Source organism: Pleurodeles waltl, chromosome 2_2 (assembly GCF_031143425.1).
Source record: "Pleurodeles waltl isolate 20211129_DDA chromosome 2_2, aPleWal1.hap1.20221129, whole genome shotgun sequence".
Classification (NCBI taxonomy): Eukaryota; Metazoa; Chordata; class Amphibia; order Caudata; family Salamandridae; genus Pleurodeles; species Pleurodeles waltl.
Genome location: NC_090439.1, coordinates 36,738,886 through 36,764,053, shown reverse-complemented (window position 1 = coordinate 36,764,053; position 25,168 = coordinate 36,738,886).

The following is a 25,168-nucleotide window of genomic DNA, read 5'->3' as shown; positions in this document are numbered from 1 at the left end:
TCCTGTGGGAACGCCTACCCTGCATACATTATAGGTATAATGTGATGCAAGGGTTTTTAAATGGACGCATTGGGACCAATGCATCAGTTTTTAAATCGGGATCAGTGTAAAGCACTGCTAGTGCCACCACTGTGTCAACAAAATGCCACAACGGTGGCGCAAAGGCATTGTAAATGAGGCCCTATTGTCTTTTCACCAATTTTAGGGTCTGGAGGACACGTGGCTTGTAGCTTTGCTGCTCTTTCTTCCTTCTCCCATGTCTGTTTGTAGCTTGGGTGATGGACTGACAGAGGACTGCAGAGCATTTGCCATATGATTGGATCTGCCAATGCTTGCTCAGGACACTGCCACCTTAACTATTGCTGCTAGGGGTCTTCTGCTGCCTGGGGGATGGAGATCAGAGTAAGGGATCCTACTATGACTGCTGGAGGTGTTACAACTTGTATCTTGGTTGACTGATAAATCAGATGGGATGAAACGCCTAACATTCTTCTTTGTGAATTCCAGGCGCAAATCCACAGGGATTTTATTTCCCATGAATTTACTTATGCTTGATATTTGGACTGTGGGTTCCAACTGCCTCCGTTCACCTTTGACTGTAGGTCACTCTATGCCATGGCACTGACGTTTGCCACATTTTTCTATCTGTCTCATTTTGAGAAGTATACTGTTACTGTATTTTAATTCCTTAAGCAAATAATTAATATTCATTCAAATATTGTGTTTATTTTTACCCATTTTTTTGATTTTCTATCTTTTCTGTACTATTTAAACAACACATTTGTTCTACAATTTTGTTAATTAAAGTACTTTCGTTGAAAGAGCAATGGTAATCCATAAAATAAATCAATAAAGGAAACAATGAAGTAATGTGTGCTGCACTTTTTTCATACACTGTACAAATGGCATTAGCATCCTGTCTGCCTTTCTTGGTGCTGTACACGACGAAGCTAGGCAGTGCATGTTTTTCTTTTCCTGGAACCTGGTTGTCTGATGTCATTAAGTGGCTGGTCGGTGTCGTGTCACTTTCAAAAAATTCGTTTTCACAGTTAAGAGTTATTACAAAGAATCGACATTAGAAATGAGGTTTAGTTTCTGAGCTACACATTTTTGTACTCGGACTTGGAACAATTTATCAAAACTGTACTCCTTCTGATGCAACATACCGTGGCATGTTATCAACACAAAAAGACCGGTCTAGTCTATCAAAAGCAGAAAAATAGGTGAAGTTGTCAATATTATAATGCCTCAATAATATGTTTGCATATCTACTCCATCGGTTTATCGATATATGCTCACACGCATACCCAGTGATTCTTCCACTCACGCATCCATCCGCTCAACATTCATGCACGCATACTTGAATGTGATTTGCATATGGCTGTGTGCTGACACTTATATGTCTGTATTTATGTATGCCCGTAGGTCAGTGCGCATTTTTGTGAGTTTTTTTGTGTTGGTTTGTGCGCATAACTGCTTGTATGTGCGTTGCCTGTTTGCGGATGGGTCTCTGTGGGCCTAAGGTGCAGGTATGTGTGTAGTTATCGCTCACTGTGCCACATGCATTTGTATGAGTTCACTATGCAAACTGAAGGTCTTTGTCAATGCTTGAAAACTTTCCTTGTTATATCTGTAGACGGGGCCTGTCACAATGTATTGTTTTAATTTCTAAAACCAGCATTATTCACCTCAGATTTATAAGACTATTATACAAAGGACCAATCGGTAGGGTAACATTATTAAAGATCTTGGGACAGATGGCGACTGAAAGCTCGTCACTTTTCATGCTCGCACCGAGACAGTTTTATATGCCTTCAGCCGACAAATGTGCCATTACCACTACATAATATTATCGTATCGCTGAAATCACAGCACATAGCCACGGAAACATTTAAAGGGGGAATTAAAAGGAACTAACTACTTACAGGGCCATTAGTATGAAATGTCGACAGTGTGATTAGGACTCATTTAATAGCTTGCAGACGGTAGTACACACGACCGGCGCCTGGTTTAGGAGAGAAGTGACTCTTATTCCGTGGAAAATCACAAAATAATTCCGCGTGATAATGATGAACCATTACAGAGGCAGCCTAAGCGCCCACAACTCTACCCTGTGCATTGCTCAGGTCACCATATCTGTGGCCTGGGAAGGGCAGTTTTAACCTAAATTGTCCAGAACGATGAGCGTGTACTTTTCAGTGAAGCATAAGTTCAAAAAGCGTTTGAGGGATGAAAGATGTGCTGTCACGTTAGTGCACAGATGCAGCTTCAGAACCATTGGGTGCCATTTTGTTAATCCAAAAGCAGAAGGGAATTATTGCACACTTTTTAATTAGAACTAAAAGTATATAAAAGTGTCACTAATATTGTAATCAGGCCTTGCTGTGCAGATGGAAGGCATTGTATGAACGTCATCATGTAGGTGTACTTATAAAGCTCATGCCTAGTTAGGGTAAAACGAAGAGCTGTACACTGCTCAAAAACCCGGATGTTTCAAGAACACTCACAGTATGCAAAAGGATAGTAGGTTGCTTATCGTGTGAGGTGACAATACTCTTTTGACAAAAAATATTTTCAGATCTTTTTCTGAATTTGAAGAGGTGGGACGAGATCAGACATGGCTTGGTGTTGCTGTTCCAAATCATGGATGGGTAGATAGTCTGTTTTCTTGTCTTCCAATTCTTGTACTTCTTGTCTTCAGTCTGGTGATGTCTTGGTATGGTTCTCTCGGTCCCAAAAAAATACTTTCTTGGTTGGTATGTTCGGTTATTGTTCTTGAGGGCATTATAGGTGGTGTGGCTGTTTTTGAAAACGATGCAAGCCTGGAGAGGGAATCAGTGTAGTTTCTTCAGGTTGACAGTGATATAACCGAACTCCTTCAAGCCTTTGATTTGACCAGCCAAAGCGAGTGTGGTGCTTTTCAGAGAATTCAAAGGAGAGTGGGGAATATTGTTGAGCAAAGCATTGTCACGATCCAGGTTGGAGAGGATCGGAGCTTGCACTGCTGTCCTGAAGTCAAGTTCAGGTGGTGTGACCCTGGAATATTGAGACAGGAACCTCAATAGCCCTCAATATTTTGGACACAATATTGAAGGGGAAAATATCCAAAGGGAAGTAAGTTTAGCTTTTCTAAATATAACTCCCAGGTGTATGCCATGATAATATATAAGTCATGGGTACCTATAAACATTTGTTCGATGGCCACGAATACAGTTTGTGTTGTGCTCGAGGGCCCCATCAATGCAGTGACAATTCTCATCTCAGTCCACCCCTTTGTTTTTTGTTTTTTATAGCGTGTTAGCCCTGTATCAAAAAAACGAATTAGTGCTATATCAAAAAGGTGCATTTTTCGGGCAACCTTTTTTACTAATCCGTCTGGGATTGGTTAATAAAAAGAAGAAAAAAAATGCTCACCTGATTTTGCAGGTGCAAGCATCCATGTCAGTGTGTGCCTTTAAAATGACGCAACTGCCTGTCATAGTACCTTTTTCATCATTTTCAGCCATGCTGCATCTACACCATGGCTAAAATCATTGCCAATGCCCATAGATGTCATACATGTAGCCTATTGACTTTGACAATGTTTGTTCCGGTAAGGTGCCTGTATGACATTTTAAGTCTAATTACATTTAGGTTGAAGACCACATTTTTGTTACAAAATAGTTTGCTATTTTTAGCTACCTGACTGGCCCATCCCTACACTCACTGACCCAGCTCCATCATACACCAATCACAGTTTCCATACTTTTTAAAGCAGTTTTCATGAGTACGAGCAGGGCTGCCTTGAAGAAAGTACAAGTTACACTGGCTGCATAAACAAAGGCCATTAGCTAAACATCACAAAAAGTCAAACAACATTGATTTTTGTTTCTGGGATTTGTTTCCACAGTCATTTCAGCTTGCACTATGAGCAGACCAGTGCCTCTCATAAAACAAGCTATACTGACTACAGAAAGCAAGCCCAGAATCACCAAACAATGTTGCTTGGCTAACACAAGCAACAAAAAAGTCACTAGAGCACCTTTCTCTGCTGCATTCTCTGCTTACCTGGGGGGTCCCCAGAGGAAGATCTCTGGGCCCCAAGGGAAGGTGTGCTGGGCTGCCAGTGGACCTTGGGCCAAACTATGAGAATCATTAATATAAATATTTCAAGGCACATAGATGTGCAGTTAAGTATAATAAATCTGTACTTCCTCTATATTCACTTACCTTTCTGTTTTCCCCCCTAACTCTTCTTTTCACAATATTAGTTTATTTGGACATCCCTAGTCTCGATTTTCCATTGTAAAATTGATTCAGGTGGAGAAAGTTTTCTGGATGATGAGATTTTTGAAGGGCTTGTGTGTGCCATGGATGAAATCAAATGATTTAGCTTTGGCTGTCAGCTTGTGAATGAGTACAAACACGGCAAGCTTGAATCTTTGTGGTTGTTTCTGCCAGTGATAAAGCAGAATTATATTAAGTTGAACTGGGTTCTAGATAGGTTGTGGAAATGTTAGTGTATGGCTATTGTCCAGATGAAGAGGCCCAAGATGAGCGGTTGTCTCTTGAGGCAATGGTAGTTGCGGTGGAGATTTTGCGCTGATCCTGACAGCCTCATGTAAGCTGTTCCCCTCAAAAGCCCCATGTTGTTCAAACTCAGAAGTCAACAATAGAGAGAACTACTGGAATCCTCAGAGAGGACAGACACATAACAGAGGTGGGCCACAGAACCATTTCAAGCTGAATTACCTCTATCATGTTTTATGTGCTGACACTGCCAAAATGAAGCCGACACCGAAGCTGACAAGTTACGGCTAGATTGACTTTTGCAGCAGATGTTCAACTGTATATGGTATGAAGCCATGTTTTAAGGAAAGCTGAGTCAAAATATTGGGCCCACAGAGAAAGCCAGCCCCAGAGAAGGGACACTAAAAGAGGCTACAATCCAATATTGCTTACCCACCCACAACTTGGAATTGATAAAATGGGGAGAAGGGCCTACCAATTCTAGTAGCATAAAATAGAGAGGGTTCTCAGGGAGCCACAGGTGGTGGGTGGCTCCATCCTGGTGGTTGATTTCTTTTACTTTCCTATCTGCAATCATTTGCACAGAGGGAAGAGAGATAAAAGGGGGAACAGAAAATAGTGATGGGAGGAACTAATACAGTGGTAGGATGGACCCTAATGGTTGCTTTCTTTCTTTTGCCTACAAGAGAAACAGTGCCTATTCTAGAATGCTTTTATGGGAAGCGATAAGACTACACTCCTGTACATTGGGAGACTTGAAAAAGAATGGGAATTACTGGGATGAAGAACAAAAGAGGGTGTTGTCCTGATTGACCTGGTGTATAGGTAATATTCAGAGCCCCACTTTATGTTATGTTCAGATAAAAGCAATATATATGCATAGGCCAGCCATCTCCCCACATCATTCAGTCTAAAGGAGCACATGGGTGCTTAGCATTTAATTCTGGGGTAGCTTGTGTCTGGTCTTGAGTTAATGACATTCAAGAGCTGAAGCGATTTTGAGGGAGAGTTGAGTGTTCGCCAGCGCACTTTGGATCTTGATATTGAGAACAGAATTAAGGGGTACCATGTAGAAGCTGAAGATGATTGGGGGAGGATTAATCCCTGGGGTACTCTTCAAGATCTGGGAGCTTCTGGGAGCTTAAGCTTCCGATGTGGCTGAGTAAGGGGTGGAGGATGTAGTAAAAAAGGAACCGTTGCAGAACTGTGTGAGAGAAACCCATGCATGTTTTCAGAGCTTGAAGCAGTGTTTGGTGTTGACTGTATCGAAGACTGCAAAAACATAGAACAGCATCAGGAGGCAGGGTTAATTATCGTTGTTGACGAAGAGGACATCTTCCGCTATTTGAAAGGCAGCTGTATCTTAGTTCTACGTTGTGTTCTGAAGCCACAGTGATCATCTTGGCAAATGTTTATTAGATCCTGCAGTTGGGTAGCAACTACGTTTTTCAGTGGTTTTCTTAATAAAATGTAGGGGTGATAGGGTTATAGACAGTGAGGTTGCCAAGGTCTATGGCCAATAGAGTATGATCTGTCCTTTTTCAGGTCATCAAGGAAGGTTGAAGTAATTTGCAGATAATGTGATCATGATGAAATCAAGGGTGCGGTCTTTGGAATTTCGCTGCTTGATGTTAAATGTATTGAGCAGTGTGAAAAGTGATTTTAACATCTTCTTTAGTGGATCACTGGGGAGGTTGACGTTTCAGACAAATGTGGAGATAATCTGCTCAGTGAATCTTCAGGTGATGAAGTCTGAGATTTTTTCACTGATATTCTTGATAAGTCCAGAGGGTCTCTAAATCAGATTGAAGTAGCTGTTCAAGATGTTGTTTGTGAGAAGTGGCAGGTGAGGAGTTATGTATTGTGTGGTCTTTTAGCTTGAATTGGGAATTGGAGTTGTGAATTACTGAGAGTCCTCATATTGTTCCATCTGTGCTACCTGCACCTTGGATACTGTAGGTTGTGGGAATGAGGATGTTGAAAATATTTCAAGTGGTAGATGACAGCCATGTTTCTGTTATAAAGAGTGTATCGACTTTGTGTTGAGTTATGATTTCAGCAATGTCATAAATGTGAATGCTTGCAGAGTGGGTGTTACTAAGCATGATCTAAGGTCATACTAGAGATCCTCCTTTGCTAAGGACACTAGCTTCCTTTCATATACCCGTTAGGCAGCTTAGGTCCTCCTCAGCAGCTTTAGCCTTCATCCCTAGAGTTAAGAAGTCAGGAAGGGGTGGAGGCTCCCTGGCTTATCTCGGAGCCAAGTTATGGAATTCGCTACCTCTTAGCCTTCACCTCACTAGTTCTGAACTCTCCTTTCAGCGAGCATTAAAAATCTGGCTTTTAAGAGTATTAGCCCTCGGACTTTCCCTCCGAGTCAGTTCTTGGCGTTGGGAGGCTTTTGGGTAGCCATGCGCTCTATAAAAAGACTTAACATAACATAACATAACATAACATATCATTTGGAGTATTTGTACTGCTGCTATGTTTGTGTGCTGATGAGTGAGATGTGCATAAGGTTATTGGTGTTATCTATGCTGACATGGTGTACATGAATGTGTAATCTGAGGGGGATATCTATGTAAGGTGTGTGCTGGCTTTGCATTAAGTAGTGTGTCACAAAGCTGACACGAGCAGTAAGTCATTTTTAAAAGATGACAAATCTGTTAAAATGTATCTTTTTTAAGGTTTGTGCGGGGCAAAAGCCGCACTGAATCTATCTGAGTCACACAATATTTAATTTCTGCAACATAGGTTTTCCCCTGCAAAATCCAATGCAAAGGTAACGCAGAGGTATTTATAAGTTTAGCACTGCATCAGGCATCGTGGAGTAGCACAATGCGAAGATGAAAATACGCCACAATTCTTGTGCATCAGCAAACCAGGCTTAGTAAATGATGCAATGGCTATAGTATAAAATCATCAACATCACTGAACATTTTAAGCTCAACTTCGCCATGGTGGTCATCATACTGCAACTAGGGGTAGGTTGGAGACCACCACAATCATGTAGATAATGGAGGAGGAAGGAACGTATTTTCCCCCAACGCATATCCCTCATTGACCTCACAGAATTGTACAGGTTAAAGAGAGAGTCCATAATGGAATTGTTGGAGAAGATAGGGCTAAGTCTCTAGGCAGCAACTACAAAGACCCATACCATTCCAGCGCACATCAAATTGATGTGTGTGCTACACATCTTGGCCTCTGGATCATCCCAAACTACAGCTGCAAGATTGGCAGGCATAGCACAGTGAGCCCTATCTGCCTTCCCCCATCTGTGTTGGGTGCCATAATTAAATTGACCCCACATTCCCTACAATCTTCTGTTTAAATATGACAACTCACTTGTTGATGTGTTGTATTACTTACATGCTGTAAAAAGAATACATATTGTCAAAATTTAGCAGCAAGCATGTGTAAAGCAATGTTCAACAATAACTAAAATATATCAGTGTCAATTAAAATGATTTGTGTTTCATAATGCCTCAATACAAATTATACATAAGTCGTAATGTTGAAAGCACATAGAATACTAACATTGACTTGTGATGTTGTCTATTATCAGGTGACCAGGATGACCCCATTCATTAATCCGCAGACATACTACAGAAAAATACAATGCACCTTTGTCCAAAAATGTGATGAAGTGTATGTTTCAGGTACTCAAGTCCTGCTTCAGATGCCTCAGCAGATTCAGACTCCTCTAGTTATCTGACACTGTCTGCAAAATCACATTAGTATGTGCTATAATGCATAATATCTGTGTAAGGGCAAATAATCCATGGGACTATGAGGGGGGCGAGCCCACATGACCAGGTAGAGGATGAAGACTCTGAGGGAGAGATTGCCTGTACAATGGCAGGTTGGTAGAGACAGGGCCAAATTGTGGCTAATTTGATTCACAATAAAATTGAAATTACATCAATAAGACAGAAACTATGTCAACTTATCAGCCAATAAATATGTATTTTGAACTCATCCATTATGTTGTGTATGTGTGAATGTCAATGTCACTCAAATCTTGTCAACTAAATGTAGGCTTCCTCATGTATAATTTGTACTTTTTTTAGCTGTTGATAAACATAGGGGCATATCTCCAACTCATAACAAACGAAATCAGCAAGTCAACTGCCTTGATGTGTTGTGATGCACCAAAGTGTGTTTAATGTGGCACTCAGTGTATGATGGATGATAGACCTTCCATTAAGTCAGTTACTGATGCAACCTTCAAATTGATGCAGATTTCACATATGGACTAACATGCAGAATGACAGCACTTTGCTGGTATTTAAGTTGCAGCAGATACCATCACAGTTCATGAGAGACATCTGCCGTGGCCATAGGCCCAGTCTCAGGTGTAGATGTCAAAATGAAATGTGGAAAAAATGCATTCATGCATGTTTAGGAATCCACAAAACAGCACACATGTAAAACATTCCCAGGGTTGATTAATTTTAAATACTACATTTGCCCACACTTGATACAATACACTTTTACCATGCTTTGCAGAGCAATGCAAGGAGGCTCAAAGGCCCATAACAAAACATCATAAGCTGCTGAAGTAGTAGTGCTAAAATGCAATCACTAAGGGTTATGGACCTACACGATTTAAATATATAGGGTGAAATAGTGGTGTTGGGTCAGAAATGTACCATACATGGTAAGAGTTGTGTATTGGGGTCAGGATTGCTAATGTTTGTATATAACCATAGGGTAACATGTACTATGTATGTGTCCTGACAAAGGGCTGTGCCAAGTACATCAGACTGGTTGGACCAGAAGGGCCACCCAAAGAACTACCATCATAGTTGATGTAAGCTACTACCTCCGCCAGTAGTAAAACAGAACAAACATGGGGTTGGAAGCATACTGTGTAGTGATCAGTAGTAGTGCACATGACCATTCAACCCTGGGTCACTGAAGGCAGGCCTAATGGCCCACTCACCTCTTCTAAAGTTATGCTGCAGTGTGTTTCACTCACACTTTCCTAACATCAGGTTTACCTGGAAGTGTGTATGTGTGATAAAATCATGTGCAGAATGCAAGTGCCTGTACAAGACATTCACAACACATAGGATTAAATGTGGAACAGTGTGCACATGGTCAATGTGTGAGTGCTGGCAGTGTGTCCTCCAAGTGACACACTCTAGTACAATACAAAGGGACTATAGTACAGAACAGTGTTTGTCGACTGAGTGTGTATGCTGCATGTCAGTATGCTGGGGTTAGCATGATATACATGGATTACAGTGCTGGTCACTGAATGTGCTGTGACTGTACACTGAATACCAACTTGCTGCAGTGAGGCCCTCTTGGACTCACTTTGAGTCCCTACTTCAGTTTTGTTTTATTATTTTACATTTTACACATTTTAGCTGCATCGTCTTTAGCAGTGGCATTCTGCACACTTTGCTTGCATGATAATATTCTAGGAATATATTTTGCGAGTTGTTTGTTTTAGGTAGCCTTTTCTCAACATATAATTAGTATATTCTATTCAAAGTGAGGAACACAGTACACAATGTCCTACTGCTCATGTTGCCCATTCAAGAGAGAGCTTCTAATATATAAATAGAAATGGCATTGCATCAGAGCTGTGCTTCTAAAACCATGTGGCTTTTATTATATAAATAGTGCACTGTCTGCGAAAATCATGAGACGAATGCTGTGTTCAACATGCAGCTCTGCTGGTGCTAATGTTCCAGCTTCCCAAAAGGATTGACATCCACGCTAAGGCTAACTCCTGATTAGGCCTCGGCACTAAACTCTGCTCTGGAGTAGCGCAGAGTTCTTAAATTCCGCCATCTGACATGAAGCGGAAATCTTTTTTTTCCATTTGCTTGCACAAGATTTGTTTTTGTTGCCTGCTCGCGCCATGATATTCTCAGGCCGCAAGTGAGTAGTCATGTGTGAGATTTCATGCCTACTTGTGTGGCTTCTGGCCACAACAACACCAAAATAGTGCTGCTCGAAAGCACACCCTGAGAAGATTCTTCACTCAAAAAGCTGATAAATGTACTCAAAAAGACATTTTCAAGTTGATTTTCTTCTCCAGCGAACTGTTCAAGTTGCTTTTTAGTGCAAGTAGCCTTTTTTCCAACAGGAAGGAAGTGCTCCAGAGACTCCAACGTCCTGTTCCTATCCAGAAGGCTTCTCCCAGTGCTTTGTCCATCAACTAGTCACTTTTCACTTGAAAATCAAGGTGGAAGGATCACTCTCTTTGTCTGCTGGATACATACCTTTGGATTTAAGGACTTTGTTTTTGAGACAGCACACAAGTACATTAAAAAAAACAATTGTATATGGGTGTTGTTTGTTTGATAGGGCATGGTCCAGTATTTCTTTGTACTTTTATTAGATTTTTTACTTTCATTGTTTTGGGTGGGGTGGAGTTAAGTAGGGGCCTAGTTATTTTTTTGCAATTCTTGTTTCACCTTTTGTAAAGGAAAATGTTGCAAAGTTCAGTACCTTTTCTTCATGTTTATTACATCTGCAATATTCATTTATTTTACTTTGTGGTCTAGTCTTCCAGCGGGCCATCCAGTAAGTAGGCTCAGTATTAGTCATCAGTGGATAAAAGAATTGTTTTTGTGGTATACATTTTTTAAAACATCATTTAGGGCAAGGGTGGCAATGAATTCAATACATTTTTTGGCTATGTTTGTATTTCATGTTTTTTTCTCTGCAAAATGTTATAAAAAATGTATAGCTCAGTTAATTTTATTGTCCTACATTGCTAAATTAATGGTAGTGTTTTCTTCAGTGTTACAATGCCTCTTTCTTCTGGCAAATGTGTGTGTTTTTCATTGGTCACTGTTTGTTGTTCTCCATGCCATGTGGCCAGTTGCCATTTTGTGTAGACTGTGACTTTATGCCTGGATGTTTACTTTGTTCTCCAAGCCTCCTTTCCGGTTATTGTTGTTTGACTATGTGGCTTGTGGGTGTTTTGTGCAATCAGCCAGTATGCTTTTTGCCATATGCTTGCATGTGTTCTTTGTTCTCCATGCCTCCTTGCTCGTTGTTGTGGATTGACCATGTGGCGGGTGGCCGTTATGTGCATCTTGCCAGTGTACTTTTGCCATAGTCTTAGACGTGTTCTTTGTTCCCAATGCCTCCTTGCTCGCTGTTGTAGTTTAACCATGTGGCTGGCAGCCTTTTTGTGCACCCCGCCAGTGTGCTTTTGTCATACGCTTTCATGTGTTCTTTGTTCACCAGGTCTCCTTGCTTGCTGTAGTTGTTTGACCATGTGGCTGGCGGACATTTTGTGCATCCATCCAGTGTGCTTTTGCCATAGGCTTGCATGTGTTCTTTGTTCCCCATGCCTCCTTGCTTGCTGTTGTTCTTTGACTATGTTGCTGGAGGCCATTTTGGCAATCTAGTCACTGTGCGTTTGCCACAGGCATGCATGTATTCTTTGTTCCCCAGGCCTCCTAGCTTGCCGTTGGTGTTTGAACATGTGACAGGTGGCCATTTTGTGCAGTCAGCAAGTGTGCTTTTGCCATAGGCTTGCATGTGTTCTTTGTTCTCCTTGCCTCCTTGTTTGCTGTTGTTGTTTGCCCATGTGGCTGTTTTGTGCATCCAGCCAGTGTGCTTTAGCCATAGGCTGCAAACATCTTCGATGAATTTAACAGCAAAGCTCTGAATGACTGTGACTGAAAGGACTAGGAATTTGATTTGTTGCCACAGACAATGGTAGTAATATAGTCAAGGCCATTTCAGGGTCCTATGTTTAGCGTATTACATCAACCTGTGTCATAGTTGGACTCTCGCTCCTAAGCCAGACTGTTGGTTTAGGGGTGTAGGAGGCTGGCCTGGCTTGTAGTTGGTACCTTAGGTACTTACACCTTATACCAGATCCAGTTATCCCTTATTAGTGAAATGTAATTGTGTTCTAGCAGCTTAGGCTGTTAGAGGTAGCTGTAGCAGAGCAGCCTAGGCTGAACTAGGAGACATGCAAAGCTCCTACTATACCACTATAGTTACACAGTACTTATACACAATAAAAGACAATACTCAGTGTTACCAAAAATAAAGGGACTTTATTTTAGTGACAAAAGGTCAAAAATTTCTTAGAGGCAACACTCCTTCTGGAGGAAAGTATTATACACAATATATACACTAGACACCAAAATCAGGTAAGTAAATAGTCATAGGATAGTGCAAACAATAGAAAATACCATAGAATGCAATTGGAAGAAATAGGCCTAGGGGAAACACAAACCATATACTAAGAAAGTGGAATTTGAATCACAAATTCCCCCCTAGGCAAGTGTAGTGTGTAGAGGGGCGCTGGGAGTGTAAGAAAACCACAAAGGTGAGTACAATACCCCACCCCAGAGCCCAGGAAAGTAGTAGTAAAGTTCTTCAAGTTTCCTCAGGACACACTACAAGTCGTGATTAGAGTTATTGCAAGAACCAAGCAAGACTGCAAGCAACACATAGTTGTTTCCTGGACCTGAAGACCTGTAAAGAGAGGAGACCAAGTCCAGAAGTCGCAGAAGATTCCAGGAAGGACAAGAGCCCCTGCCAACCTGCAAAAGAGGATTCTCTGCTTGAAAGAAGTCTGCAAAATTGCACCAAAGAAGATGCCTGCGGGTTCCTGTGTGATGCAAAGGATGTCCCACATGGAGATGTTGGATGTAGGCGAGTTGCAGCACTGGATTTGTCCAACAAGCTTTGGTTCAAGCAATGTCAAGGATTGTGTCAAAATGGCTGAGGAGGCAGAGGGGCCTCCCAACAATGGAGGGAACCCACAGATGACAAGGCAGCACCCATGGAGGTCCCAGGACACGGGGACAAAAAAGGTGCAAATTCCAGTTGCTGCAGCACTACAAAAGAAAGTCCCACGGAGAACAACTCAGCAAGTTGAGCATCGCAGGATAGTGTGCTGGGGACCTGGGCCAGGCTGTGCATGAAGGACTCTTGCAAATAGTGCACAGAGGCCTCACAAGGTGAAGATGATGCGGTGCACAGGGGTACTGTTGCAAACGGGGAAGGCAAGCTCTTACCTCCTCCAAATTTAGACAGCTGGGCATTAGGACAGTCTGTGTTGAAGGGGTCCACCACCTGTGTTCCAGGGAGCACACTTGTTGCCAGGAGAGGAGTCCCAGGAAACCAGTCATCATCTTAGAAGGTGCCTGCTGGAGCAGGGAGGTGACTCTGTCACTCCACAGGAGATTTCTTCAGCCTTTCTGGTGCAGGGTAAAGACAGGGAGTCGCCAGAGCATGCACACCTTGAAAACTGTTTCAGTTGCTGTCTGGAGCTAAAGTTGCAGGGTCACAGTAGCCTTTCTGGATACATTGTTGCAGTTACATCATTTTTTGGAGCAGTCTGAGATTGATCCGACAGTCAGAGGATGAAGCCGGAGTTGCAGAGGATTCCTGGTGAAAACTTGCAAGCTGAATCTGAAGAGGAACTCACAGGAGAGACCGTAAATAGCCATGAGAGAGGATTGGCTACCTAACCAGATATGCACCTATCAGGAGGGGTCTCCGACGTCACCTGCTGCCACTGGCCACTCAGAGATCTCCAGAGTGCCCCACACCTTGGAAAATAAGATGGCTAACGCCAGAGACACAGTGGAGGAGCTCTGGGCACCACCCACTGTCTCTCCCCTTTCCTTTGTCTAGTTTCATGCCAGAGCAGGGACTGGGGATCCCTGAACTGGTGTAGACTGACTCATGTAAGGAGGGCACCATCTGTGCCCTTCAAAGTATTCCCAGATGCTCTGGGAGGCTACCCCTCCCAAGCCTGTAACACGTATTTCCAAAGGGAGAGGGTGTCACACTCTCCTCCCAAGGGAAATGCTTTGTTCTTTCTTCCTGGGTCTGACCTGCTCAGACCCCAGGAGGGCAGAACCCTGTCGTGAGGTGGCAACAGCTGTAGCTGCAGTGCAAGCGTCCGAGAGCTGGTTTGGCAGTACTGGGTGTCCATGGTGGAGCCCCCAGGATACATGGGATTGGCCCCCCACTACCAGATTTGGAATGGGGGGACAATTCCATGATCTTATACACCTTACATGGCCATATTCGGAGTTACCATTGTGAAGCTACATTTAGGTATTGACCTATATGTGGTGAATGCGTTTAATGGTATCCCCGCACTCACAAAGTTTGGGGAATTGGCCCTGGACAGCGTGGGGGCACCTTTGCTATTACAAGGGTGCTCTCACACTTAGTAACTTTGCACCTAGCCTTCAGTAAATGAAGGTTAGACAGATAGGTGACTTATACGTTACTTAAGTGCAGTGAAAATGGTTGTGAAATATAAGTTACTAAAGTGCAGTGAAAATGGCTGTGCACTATTTCACGCAGGCTGCAGGGGCAGTCCTGTGCAAGGGTTTGTCTGAACTCCTTATGGGTGGCAAAAGAAATGCTGCAGCCCATAAGGATCTTCTTGAAGACCAATGCCCTGGGTACCTAGGTACCATATACTAGGGACTTATAAGGGGGATCCAGTGTGCCAACTGGAATTGGTAAATGAAGTCACTAAACTACAGTGACTAATTTGGAAGCAGAGACAGCATAAGCACTGAAGTTCTGGTTAGCAGAACCTCAGTAACACAGTTAAGCACTACTGACAATACACACTTTAGGCCACAAACTATGAGAACTGGGGTCCTGACAAGCATGATCCCATTGAGACAGGCAAAACATACTGACATGCAGGTAGAAATTGCGGGTAACATGCCAAGAAAGATGGTACTTTCCTACAAGGAGAGACAGCACTTTTATTTTTAGGTGACTGAGTCACTCCTATAAGTCCCAACTGTCAGACCAACCCTCCCGGCCGCACAAAAAGTACCTCACCAAAACTCAATAAGCAAAGTTGATTTCTGGCAGCCTTATGCATGGACTATAGATAAGACCTCTCAAGGAAGTCATGGTGGAACGGAAGTTACCCTTTTCTCTCAGTAGCAACTAGTCTCAATCACACACAGGCAATGAAGGAGATGCTGGAGAGTTTTTAATATATTTATTGAAAAGACTGCAATCTATGATAAAATGCATGGGCTGCAATGATTAGGATAATAAACAGTAGTAGAACCAGAATTGTGAAGATGACAGCTGTGAATATGAAAATCCCACCACCTTACTATAAACATGAGATATAGCATTCCTACAAAAGAAATGAGAGCTAGGTATGATGAACCAAATCTGTCAGCACTATGTCCATGAGAAGCACCACTCAACCCTCATTACCTTGGAATGAGGTCTCTATGTCAGACTCCATGGTGACACAAAGGCTGAGTTCTGCAGCAGGGTTCTACAGCAGGGTCCTGTACAGCATAGATGGCATCTGGAAGGAACCCCTCTAATGAACTTATCCATGTCAGATGCATTTTTACAGATCATGTATGATCCCAGACTCAGGTATGTTCTTAAACAACTGATAGGAAGGCAGAATTGTGGTGGCAACTATATAAACAATCCCCAAAAGTATACATTATGGCCCTCATTCTGACCCTGGCGGTCTTTGACCGCCAGGGCGGAGGACCGCGGGAGCACCGCCGACAAGCCGGCGGTGCTTCAATGGGGATTCCGACCGCGGCGGTAAAGCCGCGGTCGGACCGGCACCACTGGCGGGGTCCCGCCAGTGTACCGCGGCCCCATTGAATCCTCCGCGGCGGCGCAGCTTGCTGCACCGCCGCGGGGATTCTGACCCCCCCTACCGCCATCCAGATCCCGGCGGTCGGACCGCCGAGATCCGGATGGCGGTAGGGGGGGTCGCGGGGCCCCTGGGGGCCCCTGCAGTGCCCATGCCACTGGCATGGGCATTGCAGGGGCCCCCGTAAGAGGGCCCCTAAATGTATTTCACTGTCTGCTGCGCAGACAGTGAAATACGCGACGGGTGCAACTGCACCCGTCGCACAGCTTCCACTCCGCCGGCTCGATTCCGAGCCGGCTTCATCGTGGAAGCCTCTTTCCCGCTGGGCTGGCTGGCGGTCTGAAGGAGACCGCCCGCCAGCCCAGCGGGAAAGTCAGAATTACCGCCGCGGTCTTTCGACCGCGGAACGGTAACCTGACGGCGGGACTTTGGCGGGCGGCCTCCGCCGCCCGCCAAGGTCAGAATGAGGGCCTATGTTCCTATCACACATAAGTGAGAAAGGTACATGATAAAAATACCTATGTACATCACTGATCATGACGCTGATAATGATGCCTTCTCAGAGTGGCACTGATAATGCAAATCAAAACATCTCTACAAAATATAAACAAAGGCAGCCATCCTAGAAGACAAAATAAAAGAAATGAAATAAAACAGAGCAACCTAAGTAGGTTAAGGGTCATTAGGTGATGAAGGGACAGGCCTGCAAGCCAAAAGGCTAAACTAATCTCCTGAGTCCCAGAAAGAACTGAAAATGGATTCAGCACACCAGCTAGCAAGGGAGCATGAGTCTAAAACTAAAATGCTCTGAGCTAAAAGTCTAAAATCTAATTAAAAACTAAGCTAAAAACATACAAAGAGATAAAATGTCAATCATGACGAGCACAGCAGACCAAATACAGGCAAAATTAATGACAATTTGGTGTTATATTTAAAATTTTGAATAAGGCCAATGGTCGAATCATTCAACAACAATCATGGTCTTAAAGAATGTCTCCGAAGTCATCAAATGGGAGTGCATCCAAGAAGGGCTCCACATTGTCAGATCGATCACACGATTGGCAGAAGGATCCACGGAGCAGAAGCGTGCAGATGCCACAGACACAGGATCACCTGTGTAGGCAGCACCATCCATAGTGCCAGATGTCGTTGGAGCCAAATAGTTCACAAGTGGTGGCTCCTAAGAGGCATCATGAATCAATCTCAGACTCATGCACGACCGTCAATGAACCCTCATCAAGAACATCAGCAGTTCCTTGTCACAAGAGGCACTGACTGAATAACAAGACACATCGAAGGTAGACACTCGAAGAGGTACCAGATGCAATGGAAGACAGGTTGCAAGCACCACAGGACTGGTAATAATGACAATGACCAATCATGCTCCAATTCTTCCAGCAATGGAGCACCAAAGAATGGTATCATGCGGTCACGACACAGCTGGCCTGGTGGTAGCTCCATTGCTCTGCTTAGCTTAGAAAGTGCAACCACTGCGTATTAGGAATAGCAGTAGCAGTTTTTCTCCAATCAGTGCCAAAGTCACAGGAAATTCGCCAAACACACTCGAAAAAAGTGAAAGGATAGCTGAAGGAATGACTCAGAAGATGACATTCTGGAAGGTAGAAACAAATCCAGACCCAACAGTCTCAAAGAAATGTACAATCCCTGCAGTGCTTGAGCCATTGAAAATTCTACAGACCAGCTCTCCAAAGTGCTTGGGGAAGTTGGTATTTAATAAGGATTGTGTCTCACCTGATGATCTTGTTATCTGGGGAGCATATGTCTCTTCTGCCAAAGTCAATGCCACTTGTTTCAGTAGCACCTTTAGTCTGCTCAGATTGCCATAATTTACATTAGTAATATCAATGTGAGGCCACATTTCTGCTACTCTTATCTCTTGTGTGGGGGGAATAAAACATGTCCACAGCAAGTTATAATATGAGACACCAAAATTGTGTAAGTAATTCCTGATCTCATTCTACAGCAGCTCTGATCGTTCAGGACCACATAACTTCCATTCAAAAGTATATGAAATGCTGGACAAATCAAAGGGATGGGAGTACCCTTCAGAAAGCATGCCACGTTTGTGACCCTACATTGCAGAAACTGTGAAGTGACACCTGTTTGCAGATCATTGAATGACTAACAGTAGTCTCACATTCGCTTCTGCTCAGAAAGACCTCTGTTTCACCGTTCAGACATTTGAACTTGAAAGGTAAATCCCACTCTTTTTTATATCTAGGTATCTCCTAGCCACTCGTATCTGCCCACAGCAAAATGTTTCATACATTTTCAGAAACAAAAGGTGGAAATAGGCAGATTTATAACCCCATGTACTAACCATACAGTTGATGGAGTTTTTGCTACTGTGAAAACCAGCTTTTCTAATTTCTCTATGTCAAGCATGGTGTAACTTGCTTCCTTTTAAGCCATTATCTGTTGTTCCCTGGACAAATTAAAAGCAGCAAACAATTCACTACTGTTTATGTGTTTCCATGGGACATGGCCATTTTTCAGAATCTGTAATGTTCAAGCCAACTGCATGATGGAATGTAGCTGACTTTGCCCATGTTATAAAAGGGACATGTCACTCTGGATGATATTGGCTGCAGGAGACACAATATTATTTGGTGTGTACAATCTGTTTCACAGAGTATTCATGCCATTATCGACAACAGCTAAAGACTTTTCCATATTTTCCTTATCTATCTGCCTTAAACGTGCAGCCGCTTCCATTGGAGAAAGCTTCTAATTCTCATTATATATGGCATGCAAGAATCGTTTAGAACATTGTCTTCTTGGACCTAGAAAAAAATCTTGCAAATCTACTTCCTCTGATAGGAGACTTAGATGTGTTTTTAACTGCTGCTAAGCTGTTAGTGTACAACCATTGTTGCCACAGTTTACCCATACTATGTGTAGTAACTATACCGGAGTGTTAACAAGAGACCTAGCAAAGGTCTGGCTGGCTAATCTTGAAAGCCCCTGAGGAGTTAACAAAACATGCCTGACATCCATATATGGCCAGAGGCCACAAAAACCCACCCGTCGGGACTCCAAAGTGTGGAATTATAGGTACCATTCTGAACCCAAGCATTCAGTTCTTCCTCTGTGACATTTAGGAATGTTTGCCAATTGGGAATTTTGGCTGGTGTGGGGATATTGGGTGCATTCAGTTCCTTAATGTTTGCTAACCCTAGGCAAGATGTTTGTTAAACGGTGTCATTTAAAAAGATCATTTGGACAGGAATAAGGCATGCTCTAAGTAAAGCTTCCCTACTCTGAATTTGCCGATCTTGTGTTCTCTAGACACTTGTCATATTTATAGGGCTCTTCAAGTATACATAACCTTCTGCAGCAAGTAGGGAAACAAAGGAATCTGAATATATTAATTTGGTGTCAGTTAGCAAAATCTTCCACACTTTGGAATGTGGTAATTTAAAATAATATGACTGCATTTGTAGTGTCATGCCAAGAAAACAAATGTGTCTACATTTGTTTTGGGGCTCCCCACAGGTGAAGCTGAACACTGTTCACATTGTGTGTAGTTGAATACTGCTCTATGTCTAGTTACTCAGTGCAGAAAGTCATGTCTCCAATGATGATAACAGAACATTTCCCCATAATTCGCTGTGTTCATGTACACATCTTCACTTTCAAATACAAGAGTTTCTCAAAAAAGGAGACTTAGGGCCTGATTTATATCTTGGTGGTAACGGTCCTATCGTTGATGTTTCTATCAGATTTCCATCCACCTACTAGGTCTTCTGCATGCTCTATTTAGATGTTGGCGGGTCTATAGACGAAAAACTGCTGATAAATCACCAACACCGCTATGAATCATCACCTGTGTTGATGGCACCATAGGCAAAAGCGGTGGTGGGACTCCAGCCACTTTTACTGCTGAGCTAATCACAATGTGCCGTCCCGCTAATGCAACTGTGACGGATAAACCCACACACCTGAGTTGGTGGATTGGGAGGGATAGAAGGACAAAACTCACCTTTTTTTCTGAATTTTCACATTTCCTGCCACCATGAATCAAGTCACACAAGTCCTGTAGTTGCTGCTGCTCCTAGACCAAGACTAAAATCAACCTCGTCATCCATCGCCAGAACAGAAAGTCACGTTTTACCTGTCATCCTCAGACTTGTTGGGGTACAGTAGCATAGCGCTCGTGCATGTTTAACAAATACTTGCAAACAGTAGTACAATGATGTGCACAGCATATGTATGTAATGTAGTTATACAAATGTTTAAAAACACAACTCAATATATCAGAAATACCTGCCAATCTCGTACTAATTGCCTTCATGGAAATGGACACCTACACAAAAAGTCACATGTTGAGAAGCAGTGGTTACTTGCACATCTCTGAATTCCAGGGTGCCCATACTAGCATGTGAATTACAGACCATTTCTCAAATAGACATCTTTTTTACACACTGTCTTACATTTGGAAGTAAACAATGTAGAGAAAGACAAGGGGCAATAATACTTGTTGTGCTATTCTGTGTTCCCCCAAGTCTCCCTATAAAAATGGTACCTCACTTGCGTGGGTAGGCCTAATGCTCGTGACAGGAAAGGCAACAAGGACACATCACATTTTTACATTGAAATCTGATGTGTTTTTTGCAAAGTGCCTAGCTGTAGATTTTGGCCTCTATCTTAGCCAGCACCTAGGGAAACCTACCAAAACTGTGCATTTTTTAAAACTAGACACCTAGGGGAATCCAGGAGGGGCGGACCTGTAGGGCTCTCACAAGGTTCTGTTACCCAGAATCCTTTGCAAACCTCAAAATGTGGTGAAAAAAACACTTTTTCCTCATATTTTGGTGACAGAAAGTTATTGAATCTGAGAGGAGCCACAAATTTCCTTCCACCCAGCATTCCCCCAAGTCTCCCGATAAAAATGGTACCTCACTTGTGTGTGTAGGCCTAGTGCCTGCGACAGGAATAGATGACACAACCGTCAATATTGGTCCTTAAATGAGGCAACTGTTGACCCTGGGGTGATCCATTCCTGACGCGGCACTAGGTATAGGCATTCAAGTGGGGTAGTGTATTTATCAGGACAGGTGAGGAATCACTGGGTGGTAGGAATTTTGTGGATCTCAGCAAATTCCTGTAGCTTGTGTGACAGAAATGCAAGAAAAATTGAGTTTTTATTCAACATTTCAGCTTTGCAGGGTATTCTGGGTAAGAAAACTTTGGGGAATCCACACAAGTCACACCTCTGTGGACTCCCCCAGGTGTCTAGTTTCCAGAAATGTTTGGGTTTAGTATGTTTCTCTATATGGCCGCCGAACCCAGGAGCAAAAACAGCTGCCTGTCTTACAAAACCAGTTTGTTTTGTGATAGATAATTTTGATGTCTCCACAATACGATTTGGGCAGTGGAATTTGGGGCTGAACTAAATTGGGGAGCTCCCAAGAAAGCACACTCTCTCTGTGCTTGCCGCCGCATTCACCTGTAAGACCATGTGTTACCAGTCCGATGATGCGCAGTTCTTCTTTTGCAGGGTAGGCACTTTTCTATCTGTACACTCCCATCAGAATGCTCTGTGTAGCCACATAAACCTCCATCTGCCCTCACAAACATCACTAGGCAGAGTTCACGAAGCTGAGAGGGAAAACACCACAATTCTCTCAGTGGGTCAGCCCCCACTTTGGTTGTCTTCAATATAGTGTCACTTCATGAATGCACTGAAAATGAACTTGCGCAATACTTACACCTTTCAAACGGTGTCTCCCAAAGTGGCCATCTTGGAAAAGAGCCTCAGTCAATTTTCATACATACGAATACGCCAGGATTTCCACCACTGACGCCCCGAGGACATGCCATTTCCCACACCTCTCTTTGTCCCGACTCACTTGAGACAGCGTGGAATGGGCACAAGCACTGCTGGCCCTGACAAATGTGAACGTTGAACACTGACCCAGCAAGAGCTGTTCCAGCTGTCCAACAATAGTTGTGCACACATGGGATTAGCCCAGTAACTATTAATCCTATTATAGGTAAAGTAACCACCAAACAGGAGGAATTTCCATTTTAGATTGCAGAAACAAATATAAAATGAATTTGGCGCTCCCCTTTCCCTGGACTTGGGGATGAAATTAATTGGCAATTTTGACACAGTATCCTCAATCATTCTAGGAAGTATAAAAGGGGAAGCCACAGTATTGGTGGTTCACCAATGTCGCACTCAAGTTCCTTTATTAGATCATTGAGCATGAGCTAACACAAATATTTACTGAAGCTTATACATGTATAGGTCTCAATAACTTGGGGGCCAGAAAAATAAGCCACAGCTTAAAGATAATCATGAAAAAGGTAAAACCAAGCAAATACAGGAGTCCTCTGAATGCTAGGACAAACACAAATAAAATAAAGATAAAATAAAATCACAGGGAGAATCTCTGCAGCCAGAGAGCTCTGAGAAATGCTATAATTTACGTAAACGTAATAATTTGAAACAGCCTGACATGTATCAGTATTCTGATACACATCCTTCTCATTCCTTTAAGGACTCAGGCAAATGATCAGAGAGAGCAGGGTAGTCAGAACGCAGAGCAGGGGAGTAAGTGAAACCAATAAAGGACTCAACACTTGTCTAACTTCACCATATAGAAGGAAGAAAAACCTCCTTAACAAAAACCTCAATTCAAAAACAAGAAGTTTGCAAGAATTTCAGCAAAATATGGCACACATACTGAGAACGTTACTCTGTAACAGGATGCGGCCAGTGACTCTCTTTGACAGTGCAGCAGAGATCACAATAGTTCACCATATTCTTCAAGAGTTTCCGTATGTGAGAGCAACTAACCACAACATTGAAGTTGAAACCCCAGATAGGCAAGTCACCCCTTCATACCAAGTCTATAAACTAAATAAACAAATTGAGGGAGAGATAATGCCCCCAAATTAAAGTAATTTTCTGGGAGAGATTAACACTTACTTAAAACATTTCTTGACTGAAAAAGATTGGCCACCATAGTTTGTTAGAACCCTCCCACCAGGGTAAGATGTGATTTTATCATCTTTCTCAGCCCTCGAACCCGAGCAAGTGAAACAAGCGTATGCTGCAGATTGAGCCCCAGTTTTATACCAGAACCTTGTGAGCTGGGATAGGGATTCTCCTTATAATGTAATACCAATGAGGTCCAGCAAACAAGTGCAACCACAATACCCTATAAAACATGAAGGAAAATCTCCTGTGAGGGTGACTTTCTCACAACTACAGTACCAGGGAGTATTTGAACCCTGCGTATCGCCTATAAATAACCCTTTGTTCCCAGTAGCTAAGCCAGATCATTTATATAAAATAGTTTTAGCTTATGTACATTTAAATAGTCACACATGCACATTTGCAATAACAAATTCACAAAGTACAGCATTATATTGTGCCTGATTTTGATCTTGATGGTAATACCGCTGTCCCACCGCAGCAGCAGTCCCAAGTACTCCATCAAGCTGGTGGAGTTCCGGCCTCCATATTTACATCTATGGCAGTTCAACAGTTGTCTGTGTTGACGGAGCCTACACTGTTGTGCTAGATGTATCCTGCAGTGGATACAGTGGACTCCAATGCTGGCGATTATTACTCCGTCACCATCTGGTGGCAGCATTGGGCTGACCATATTTAGATCACATAGTTGTGCTGGCGGTGTACCAGCGGCAGTCCCAAGAGGGCAGGAGTCCTTTGCGAAACCCATTCATCATTGTACTATGACTGTGGCAATTGGACGGATGCTAGCAGCCCACACCTGATGCATATTGGACAATTGTGAACACCTGCAAAACACACTATAAATCACACTCCATTTCAGACCGTGATCCTTTGCCACTCAACTGCATCAGAGCACTTTGATACTGAAATTGCCACATGGAAGTCAGGTTTTGCGCATTTAATTTTTCTCCCTCAGTTCTTTTCTCACATTTGTTTTATTTTTCATAAATTTTTGGGGCACTAACTTTTTTAGACATTCACTAAGGCAGGGAGGAGAAATTCACATTTTACAGTGGTGGATGAAATTTTTAGAGCTGAACCATAATTGTTTGGAGCACAAGTACAAAATAAAACTATATCAAAAGGGAAATGTGGACCAGAATAGCGAATACTGTAGCTCACAATCTGTGAACACAGGAGGAAATGAGGAAGAGTTGGAATGACCTGCCAGGGAGAGTGTGTTCAGTGTCCTCCAAGTGCCACCTGGAGGCTCAGATGGCCGGTGGTGGTTCTCCCAGCCACCCCTACAACTCTTTCCCTGGGAGGAGAAGGTCTTGCAGATCCTACATCCTGAAGGCTTGACAGGAATCCCTGGTGGAGTGCAGACTGGTTAGTTGAACTTTGCAGTATCTCACTAATCACAAATGGAGTTTTTGCCCTTAAGTTACCTGTTCAGTTTGTATCAAGACCCTTATCAAAACATATGTATCTGATCTTGAGTCTCCAACATAGCTTGATTCATCCAGAGTTTTAGCATTATGGTTGTATCTCTCTTTTTAACAATGATACATATGTTTTGTCAGATTGTGTGGTGTTCTCCATGGATCATCCCTTTGCATATGCCTTGTTCCTTGCTTTATCTCAATATAGGTTGTTGTACTCCATAAAAACAGGTTTCAAACTCCATCTATTTGCACATGAAGGTACAGTGCTTGTAATCAGTATTTTCACCTATTCACATAATCCCTTTCTGTGCCCAGGACGTCATGGTTACGGCCTGAGGCACAGTGCTCGTGTGCCCAGGATGTAACCATTACGTCCTGGGCACAGAGCACAGAGGGAGCTCCCTCTGTGGGGTTCCCCCGCCCCGCCCAAGGCAGGGATGGAAGGGGAAGACCTTCCACCCTGACCCCCCTGTGACATCAGCGCGATCGCTCTGATTGTCACAGAGGGCCTCCTCCATCGCCCTGGAAGCTCAGCAAAGCATTTTTCTTCCGATCACGTGGAGTAGGCAAGAGAGGCTTCAAAGGGAAGGAAAGGAATTTCCTTCCCTTTGAAGTCTCTCTCAGCGTTTCAAAAGCTGGATGGTAAAGCAATCC